This window comes from Macrobrachium nipponense, chromosome 35 (assembly GCF_015104395.2).
Source record: "Macrobrachium nipponense isolate FS-2020 chromosome 35, ASM1510439v2, whole genome shotgun sequence".
Lineage (NCBI taxonomy): Eukaryota > Metazoa > Arthropoda > Malacostraca > Decapoda > Palaemonidae > Macrobrachium > Macrobrachium nipponense.
The window spans coordinates 53,628,158-53,639,240 of record NC_061096.1 but is presented as its reverse complement, the minus strand read 5'-3'; positions in this window follow the sequence as shown (position 1 = coordinate 53,639,240).

Sequence of the window (11,083 nt, the reverse complement as noted above, 5' to 3'; positions counted from 1 at the left end):
TAACTTAGTATACTTAATTTAATACATACTTCGGTATGGATAGATAGAAATAGAACATACAAGAAAATCAAAAGCATTTATAGTTTTAAAAAGCTATTTATTTACAAAATGAATCCATATATACATTAACACATTAAAATCAAATATATGCAAATAACCAGAGATCAAGTCACATTTGGTTCTCATACCCCCAAGGGGTACGGATACCCCCTGTTAAGAATTCCAGATCTAAACTCTGGTATTGTTTTATTTACCTTCACCCGTTCATCATCCATCCCTTCAATATGTTCTCGTTACTGTAATCAAGTCATAATTCTTCATATATAAATTTTCCTTATTTATTTCTTCCCTCCATTTTCGGATTAGTCTTGTGGCCCTTGTGTCTTGCAGTTATGCAACCTTCCCTCAGGGGGTAAACTATGTTCTCATTCGTGTGTGTGTGCGTTTGTGTGTGTGTGTGTGTGTTAGAAAGATATCCAAAAAACAGGCGAACAGTCACTGATAGAATTCGTTAGATAAATTCAGTCGCTGACCTCGTGATAATAGTTTTGAGACACTAACTTATTTTTAACATCGTCAAGCCATAGATATCAGATCGACTCAGAGCAGATTGCTACGAAAAACTAATTAATTTTTGAGGGAGTCACCCAACCAGTGTATCTACTAGGTCTCATATCATTTTATTAACTCATTGTTATGATGTCCTATTAAAACATTCACAGACAAGAAGCGTAAGAGTTCGACGGTTAAATTGCTTCTTTAATCGTGTAAATATTTTTACTATGACATTTTCATTATCCTTGAATTTCGGTTGTGATATTTAACTTAATCCTTTCATAGTTGAAGGCAAATTCTAATTTGTTTACAATACACGTTCTTGAAGTATTCCATCGGTACATAAGATTTCATCTCACTTTGCATTCATCATTGCCAGATCAAGCCTGCAGCAGATATCTTGGTTGCGTGGACTGAATTTCAACATCCGCCCACTCCTCTTCGACATTGCTCTTCAGTAATCACGTGTAATAGACCAGTTTTACTCTTCTAATTAGTATGGCTTATTCAACCACTACGATCAGCATCTCCTTACTCTCCAGTTCTTCGCAGTCAGTATTCGATAAATATATATCCAGATTTCACAAGGACGTTACTCTACAAAGAAAGAAAACAGACCAAAATAACAGTGGCAGTCCTTGAGACGGCTTTTTCTGAACACAAAGACCCTCTCAGATGCCGTTTGGACTTTTCTCAGAAATTCCACGAATGGCTCTGGTAAATTGCTCGCCGCTTTTCATGCCTCATTTCTTTCATTTAGAAGTATCTCGCTTTTGCGCCGGTTTCCTGGCCTGCATCCGGTTATTTCTGGGATCTTCCCGTTCTCGGATACTTCTGAAGAGAGCGTCCGGCATTTGTTTGAATAACCAAAGAAGCAAACAGGCACTACTTCTCCAGAATTAAGCGGTGTTGACAATGGAACAGACATTGACCTCATGTTCTAAGATTACCGAGGTTGAAGTTCTCCATGTTATCTTTTCAAAAGTGACCGGAATAAAGTCATTCAGTCATTAAATTTACAAAGACGGATGTTTCGTATCTGAATCCAAGGAAGGCATAAAAGAAAGACAAACTATAGGTCTAGCTCTCATAGACAAACGAAAACTTTGTGTTCGACGTTTCTCTTGTTCAGTTTGCTTGGTTGCGTTTTGCTCTCGCGCATGTTTCGAGAAAAATCTTCAATGTACGTGATGAAAACGTCATATACATTTGAGAGAATATACTAAATTGTCAGTGGTCATGCACATAGTAATCATGGTCCGTTTTCGTCGTTTTTTCTTTTCATAGATACTTTTCACTTTTGAAGCTTGCTAGATAAGTCAATGGCCTTGTACAGGCTGGTTTCATAAATAATGATAACCAATGTCATAATCATCATCGCCAGTGTCTCACCACAGACTAAAATAGTTTGAAGCAGTATCTTCAATGTGTAAGTTTAGTTCTTTGATGTGGAACTTTGTGAACTATGTGTTGGAAACTCATTATTTTTCTAAATATTTTTTTTTTCCGGTATTTCAGACCGTTTAATACCCTGTGCATGAGGGAAATAATAAGAAACAAACACCCAGAACAAAATAAAACACTAAGGCAGACACGCTACCCCAAACTAAAGCCTAATTCATCAGCATTCATGTGTTGTTGTGTAAGCCAGCATTACAAATCTGTCCAGTCGTAATGTCGGTCAAGTTGGTCATTATCATTTATGATCGGTTTTCTCCCAGTCTCTGCTGGTATTTCGCCTTAGCTAATCTTAGCGTTTTGTTATTTGGGTGTCTTTTAGTCAATTGTTGCATGCAGAATTGATGTCGCTATAGGAAAAGTCCGTAGAGGCTTAGAAAAAAGGAACATCTGCGATTTTCTTTTTTTTTTTTGTCATGGGAAGTCGACCCCAGGAGGACGCAATGGCGGGAGAGCGAGACGGCAAGGCGCCTCTAGACTCACCCCACTAGACTGCGCGACGCCTCTTATTCCTTCTCGAGTTCTCGTTCTATTCCTTCTCCCTCCCTCTCTGTTACGTTGCCTCCCTCCCTCTCCGAACATCCCTCTAGAGCTAACCCCCTCAAAGCAACCCCTTCATTTCTGGCCAACATTTGCCGTTTGTTGAAGTGGTACATTCTTCTGAAGTCTGTTCTAGACGAGACCCACTCGAGCACAATGTAACCTTTCTTTCATTTTCGTCCCCGCATAAGCAATGAGTAAAAAAAAAAAGTCAAATACAAGATCCTTTTACCTTAACTTGCCTACCTCCTACCAAGAAATGATAAGCCTCTTGAGCAACCCACCCTTGGGACTGGTACTCTCCGGGATTGTATATTTTAAAGCATCAAGAAAAATGGACCTCCATTACCCATGCCATGGCATTTCCTCTTTGGAGCCTGTTTGTAAATATTCCCGTACTTCGCTCTTATCACCCTTTCCCTCTATTGCTCTTCCTCCTCCCTCTGTTAGGCCATCCCTTCCGTCTTTTTAAGGTTCACACCAACTCATTATCAACTCGGAGACCTGTTTTGCCCAAGGCGTTGGGTGGCTCTTAAGTTGAAGATAACAGGTTCAAAACTTTTATGGTCCGTTCTGACACCCACCAGCAGGCGGTTCTCCTGGCATAGGCCTATCATCTCGGAGTCACCTCACAAGTTGCCTCTCCCACCGCGTTTGATATATGACCGCAGAAACCAGTGACATTTATGATCTGCTGTAAATTGTAAATGATGGCTTAAGAGTTACTGGGGAACCTTGCAGTATCGAGACCACCTTTGTCACTATTAAAAGGAGAAAACAAAAATTGTCGCTTGAATTCAAGGTTCGTGTGATCTTTTCTCCTAGTCTTGATTAAGGATCACACGAAGCCATGACGATTGAAAAAAAATAACTCTAATAATAGAGTATGTTGTGTTGGAATAAAGATAAATAACAGCAATTTCGCCAGCGATCACAGTAATAAAAGTCGTACTCTCACTTGCCACTGCCCTTCTGAAAAACGATAAGATCTATCCTAATGAAAATACCTATTAACCTTAATAAACAACACGCCTAAAAACACATTTAATTCGAGCCAGTCCCTCCCTAGAAAGAGAGACTGTGATGCTTTGTCTTCTGTATAAGAAGATTTGTAAATGATCTTTTTAAAAGCGAGAACTTGATTCACACCAGACCATTATATCAACGACTGTGGATGATACTTTCGCTTGTCGACAGGCATTTGCTTATTTCAGTCCTTCTTGACTTTCAAGTGGAATGAACATTGCATAACTTTACACTGCTATTATTATTATTTACTTTGCGTAGGCTGTATCCATTTGTGCTACAGGCTCTGTACTGTATAGCTTACTGTAAATATACTATTCAATAATGTTAGATAAAGTCATAGGTATCGTTTTATTAGTGCCATTATAATCATAGATATTGTCATTAATATATTAGTAGTAGTAGTAGTAGTAGTAGTATTAGTAGTAGCAGTAATGAATGTAACTGCTCCCGTGATTTGCGTCAGTCGTATTTTTAACTGGGTCGACGTAAATCATGTATTATTATTATTAATATTATGACTGATATAAATGAGGAATGAAAACCCAAGAGTAACTTTATTCAGATTGCGAAAGGACGATGTACCACGCAGAAAATCTAATACAAGAGAAAAGAGATAGAGAAAAAAAATGGTGAGTACGCTTATCCCTTGACCCAAATGAAAGACGAGAGAGCTTAAGTCGACCTTTTATGTCTCTTGTGACAAATGCCGGGAACCGACGCGCCGGTTAAAGGCAGTGTTCAGGGTACGAGCAAACGAATCGACAAATAAACAAACGACAAAAAAAACAAACAAAACCAGGGCTTCTAGAAGACTCAGAATGAGAAATCCTGTTTTGATGTACTGTTGTTAAGAGTTAATGAACGTCGTTTTTATATATTTACGCCGAGAGATGACCTTGATTAGGTTCCAACAACCGCGAGATAAGTCTAGGCTCATAATTTCGCCCTCTAAATAACGGGGTACAGTTGAGCTGAAGGATTTTCTTTTTTTTTATTTCATCCGCGAAACAGACGGGGTATTCACATATCCAATTTACGGGGATTTTAGGTCACGAGGAAGTTGTTTATTTTTCTGCCGAAATTTTTTGCGCATTCTGATTCGTCTGGGAAGATAAAATTGGAGTTTGAATTAAAAATTTTTACGATTTGGCGTGGTGGGAAAATATAGCTGGCAAAATCTTCGTTGAGTAAATGTATTACTCTTTGACCATTTTCACTGCGAATATATCAAGAACAGCGACTTTTATCATAACTCCATAAATGCAAAAGTAATCAGAAGTGCTTCCATTACAAGTGCTATCACTATTGTTACTTCTTGTGGTATTAAATAGCGCTATACCGACACAACACCTGGCTTTCCTTTGTCCTTACCGATATAGTCCTTAGTGCTAAAATCAGTGATAGTCCTTTATGCTTCCTAAATTATACTATATCCTATGAAGGGTATTTTTTTCCCGTTTGCAACAAGTTTAATTTTGGCCGCAACTCAAATTTGGAATTGTTTGCCCAGTGCAGTTGTGGAATCTTCTGACATCTAATTATTCAAGGGAAGAGCACATTCTCTCCTGCTGTCTACTGACGTCTACTGAACTCAGTTGCGTCAGTCTGGTTTTGTGTTCTCTCATATTTATTCATTTTATACTTTTCTCGTAACTCGTTTCTCTGCGGTGGCTGATTTCCATTTGGAGACGCCTTGGGTTTATATAAGTCTGTTGACTGCGTCATTCCACAAGGGTTGTGAGCTGAAGATGTAAAGAAAGAAGAAGCTCATTCTACAGCTGCAAAAAAAAAAAAAAAAAAAAAAAAAAAAAACTATTTGGAATGGGATAAAGACAAACAAGAGCTGGTTCTGATCACATATCCGGGCTCACAAGGCTTCATCAGTATTCCGCAGTGTACTTGGTGAGGTACAGCAGCCCTAATTAACTTTAATGATAGAACAGATATTATTCTGTGCTCACTCCTCGACAGTACTTTATTTACGGTGCAGTCAAATGCATTTTATTTTAAATCATGATCCCGTTCAAGTTTTTGAATGGGGACCAATTGGAACTGTTAGAAAATAACACAAACGCACACACATACACATACACACACACACACACACACACACACACACACATATATATATATATATATATATATATAATATATATATATAATATATATACTTTTGCTGTACTCACATATTCTCGTAGTATTTATGGCTCATCTCTCTCTCTCTCTCTCTCTCTCTCTCTCACTTGCAAAATTCTTCTCTGCCTTTATATATATATATATATATATATATATATATATATATATATATATATTATATATATATATATAGAATGTAAGTATGTTACACACACACAATGTATATATATATATATATATATATATATATATATATATATATATATATATATATATCCTATATATAATTGCAGAGAAGAATTTGCAAGATTATGCAAGAGAGAGGGAGATTGAGGCGCGGTAAACATTAGGAGAATGTAACGTGAGTGAATAGAAATAGAAGTATACATATACATACATACATACAATATATATATATATATATATATATATATATATATATATATATATATATATATATATATATATGCATATATATAGTACATTTCTATTCACTCACTCTCTCCAAATAATTACCGCACCTCACTCTCCCTCTCTCTTGCACAATCTTCTCTGCAATAATCCAGGCATCCCCGGAGGCGGTCGTGCGTGAACTAAAATCTAATTAGCATCCACGACCGCTCTTTCGGGACGCGAAGATCTTAGACCTTCGGGATCCTAAAAGTAAGTATCCTTAGAAAGGACTTTTCACGGTAAAGTACTCGTTGAAAGTCCATTGAATTAGGTTAAGGTGGTTTTCACAGAGAGACGTGGAATTTTTATGTTTTTTTTTTTTTTTTTTTTTTTTTACCGTAGTTAAATTTTGATTTTTTTTTATAGAAAAGCTTTGGTATACGATCTTTGACCAAGGATGATTGTTGAGAATAAAACCTGAAGAGGCAAATGTGTAATGAGACAATTATTTCCAAATAATTATGGCCGGTTGAGCTATGTTGCATTCTTACTTTGAACGCAGGCAGCCGGAAAAGTTAGAAATTCTTGAATCGAATCTGATATTCATATGCGTATTATATTTTGGGGTGAATTAACGAATGGTTGTCAAAACTGGATTTTTAAACACATAACATATCGACAAAACTAAATCGTTAGAAATACTACGTATATTTTCTAATCCACGGGCATCAGACGTTAGCTCATGGTATATTCGAAACACTATAGGTTGAAGTTTTTACTCTTATTGTGTTTTGAGGGGAGGAGAAGGCCACTACATTGGCATTGGTGGAACGTTAGAACTTTCATTCCTTATTCATGGTCCCGATGAGTTGCAAATTTCAAAGATTTCGTTAGGCCTAATGTATTGTCGAAGCTATTCAGTGTCAACCTCATGAAGGGACTAGAGTTAAAAAAAAAATTACAAAACAAAGAATAAAATGAGCGTTGACAACATGGCTCTAAGCTGAATTACAGCATATTTATAACAAGAGACTGCCTAGAACCGCCTCCCATATATCTATCGATTTTTAGTACAAATATAGTACGTGAAGGTCTGAAATCCCGTCGGCTGTTAAAGGGGCTTGATCCGCCCAGGATTAATAGCTGGCGGTCGGTTTGCCCGGTAACGATAACCATCTGGGTTAAGGCGGCGGGGTTTCATTAATAGCGGGAAGAGAGCAGAAAAGGGCAGATCGCGGGTGTCATAAAGCTCATGTATTTGGAAGGGCGCCCGTCCAAATTGGGTCTGACGAAATGTGGGCAGCCAGCGCTCGCTCCTCGGCACTCCGGCTGTAGTGCTACGTGGAACGCTCTCATGGACCTTTCTTTCTAACAGGTACATCACAGAAAAGCTGCTCTCGTGTAAATGACGTACAGGGGATGGTATGGATTGTTAACCCTTCCCCAGTCTATTAAAGATGTGTGTTGGACTGGCCCTTGAGTTTTTTTTTTTTTTTTTTTTTTTTGAGGGGGGCCGGGGTTTGGTTACTCTTGATAGCAAATCCCGCTATAAAAACGTGAATATGAATGTTAGGGAGAGATTTTCATCTCTCCTCAATGGCGCCATTGTTTGTAGTCTCATCTTCTCTAAAAACCGCACCCTAAAATGGCGTTGGTGGGTTATGTCAAATGTTAAGTGATTATGATATCGGTTGTAGGAGTGTGATGTAAATAAATAAAAAAAAAAAATGGCTGGAATAGAATGAAAAAGTTTAAAGGTAACCACTGTCCTGTGATAAAGGCCAAGTGGCAAATTATTTCTGAGAATAACAAAATGATAAAAAGTCAAGGTATTTCGAAGCGTATAATTAAAATTCCATTTTGCTGACATGGCTTCTTTGTCTCTTGTCGATATGCATGTATGTATGTATGTATGTATGTATGTATGTATATACATATATATATATATATATAATATATATTATATATATAATTTTATAATCAATTATATTAATATATATATATATATTATATCATATATATATATATATATATATATATATATTTATATATATTTAACAACAAATAGACAAATATGGCAAAAACAAAATGTATATGCATATATATTATATTTTTTTACCTATCTATCTATGATACATATATATATCTATATATATATATATATATATATATATATATATATATATATCTGTGACGGTACTTACTTTCTTTGCACAGATCTAAGGTAACGTGCGCCGTGGAGGCTGTACTTTGGGGAATTAGGCTTATATAAATTTTTCTTACCTTGCTGAAAGCTCATGATATTGAATTAGCAAAAAGGGTTATCGTTTTGGATGAGAAATGAAGATTGATATTTTCTTAACATAGGTTTATTCTTCGCTGGGGTACTTATAAAGTTTTTCCACCTTCTGAGTTACTGGGCTTTTGGACTGATAAAAACTTTAATTGGCACTTGTTGCAATTACGAGTCCTATAGGCACGAGGGAATTTTACTGAGTATTGATTGTCACTTTCACTGTCTTTGATTGCTTCGCACACCACACTTTTGCACCTGTTCTTCTTCTGGGGATTCTTCTGTCCTTCTCTGTTTTTCACGGCCATGCCACTGCAGTTCTCCCCTCAGGCTCCCCGGTTGTTCTCTCTCTTGGCTTCTCTGTTCCCCTTTTTTCTCTGCTCTCTCTCTCTCTGTCTGACCTTTTTGTTGGGTTGAAATCTCCTTAGCCCCGCCTTTGGATTTTGGGATTTTGACTGGGTGTGGCATTTTCTGAAAGACTTTTTGTGTGTTAGTGGCTACAGACATTATACAAGACCGCCTTCCTGTCATGTCTTTTACAATGATTCGTAGGCTCTGAATTTGTATACGCCTCCTTCTTCATGTCCTGGCTTCTTAGGGGCGTATCCCTTGGTAACCTCATAGGTCATTCGTTGATACCCCTTTTGGGCTGTCTTATGACCAACACTCATGGCTTTTGATTCGTCGATACTAGAGGCCTACCTTTGGGAGGGTGGAGCTTTAAGAATTTGGTACTTTCCCTCTTTCTAACAACGGGTCATAGAATTCCTTTTTAACGTATGCCAGATGGCTCTCTCTGACCTGTTCACGAAGGAACGCCGATTAGTCATAGGCGCTAATGAGAGTAGTTTCCAATTTCTCGAAGATGCCTGGGCGATATCCTTCGTCGCCCATAATCTCTTGTTGGTCACTAATCGCTGGTACGGACAGAGGCTTTTTGGGGGAGATGAAAACCAGATGTCTAATGGCTAAAAGCCTAATGTTTTGAGTAACAAAATCCCTTCGCTAAGAAAAATCATTATCGTATTCCCTTTTCCTTTTCCTCCTTATTATCCGTTTCGTGCCTTTTTCTTAAGTATTATTAAGTTATTGTCTTTTGGAATAACGACACTGTGCCACACTATTACAGTCTCGGCCCGCTACCTCGCTGACTCCGACAGCGTTAACTAAGCCGAAGCAAATATTATACCTACAAGAGGACTCCTAACTTATGCTTCTTGGAAATCATATTGAAACTTTGACTCAAAAACATCAAAAGTGAATGTGAACATGAGCAAATCCTTGATTAAGTAACGTTAAGGGCAACAATCAAAATATAATGTAAACATGAATAAATTCTTGAGTAAGTAACATTCAGAGAAACATAAAAAACTGAATATGGATATGAACAAATACTTGATTAAGTAATTAAAGGAATCATCAACTGAATTCAAATATGAGTAAATCACATTAAGAAACATGGAACTGAATGCAAACAAAATTAAATCACCAAAACCAAGAAAACTGAAAGTTAAACATACATAAGCCCTTAAGTCACAAAAGTTATATAAATGCATGGTAGAAGCAAAAAATAATGGTAACTATCCAAGTTTACAGTACATGATTGGTTCAGTCCTCAGCCCTATTCTATCTAGGTGGATATCGTTTTTCTTTTATGGAAAAATAAATTTCGTTCTTCGTTGACGACACTTGATGGCTTCTTGTTTGCTGCGACCTGCTGCTTGGAGACAAGTCCTGGGAGAAAATATCCTTGTGTATTTGTATGCAATAACAAGTGTGTCCTTGACTTCCTACTGAGAGTGTGTATTGTGTTTATGCAAAATTTCATTGGACATTCTTACTGTAATTTCTGAGTAACCTTGTACATTAAATAATATAACTTCACTGCTTGATACTAAAAACAAAATTGGCAACTCGGTTAAAGGAACCGGTTAGTGATTAATACTTGTAGGTTTCTTCTACTGTGACAACAATTAGTAAGCTTTCACCAATCAATATCTTGTTAGTAAGTTTTCAACAACTACTATCTTGTTAATGAGTCTTCATCAATTAACATCTTGTTAGTGAGTCTTCATCGATTAATATCTTATTCGTAAGTTTTCATCAATCAACATCTTATGGATTGAACAAAGTAAGTGTATTAATTACCCCTTCAAAATCTTAGTCATTTCTGAAACGAATTCTCTTATCTTAGAATTTCTTAATGTCTATCTTAACCCGTCTTATTTATTCTTTTACTTCTAAGAATGTTCTTATGGAACGATTAAACTTAATATACGTCTTGAAATTCTTATACTGCGCATTGAATCGTTTCTTACATACCCAAATATTTCCCTTCAAGTCAAAATAATTTGAAGTTAAGTGCACTTAACCCAAAAATCTTGCTACAAACCGACTAATTAAAGTAAGAATTGCAACAATAAAAGATTATTCCTAAGTCGACCGATGAAGGTAAACTTAGCAATAAAGAAATCAAATAAATACATGGGAATAATTGGATGAATTAATGGGTTTGTTCTTCTGTTTCACTGAAAAGTGACTCTTCTATTTCTTAGGTTATATCTAATTCCTTCTTCTGGAATGTCTTCTGACGTCTCAGTCATTTCGGATTCTTCGACTTCTTTGGTTCTCTTGACCTTGTCCTTGTTTATCCAAAATTCTTCTTCTTCTAATGATTCA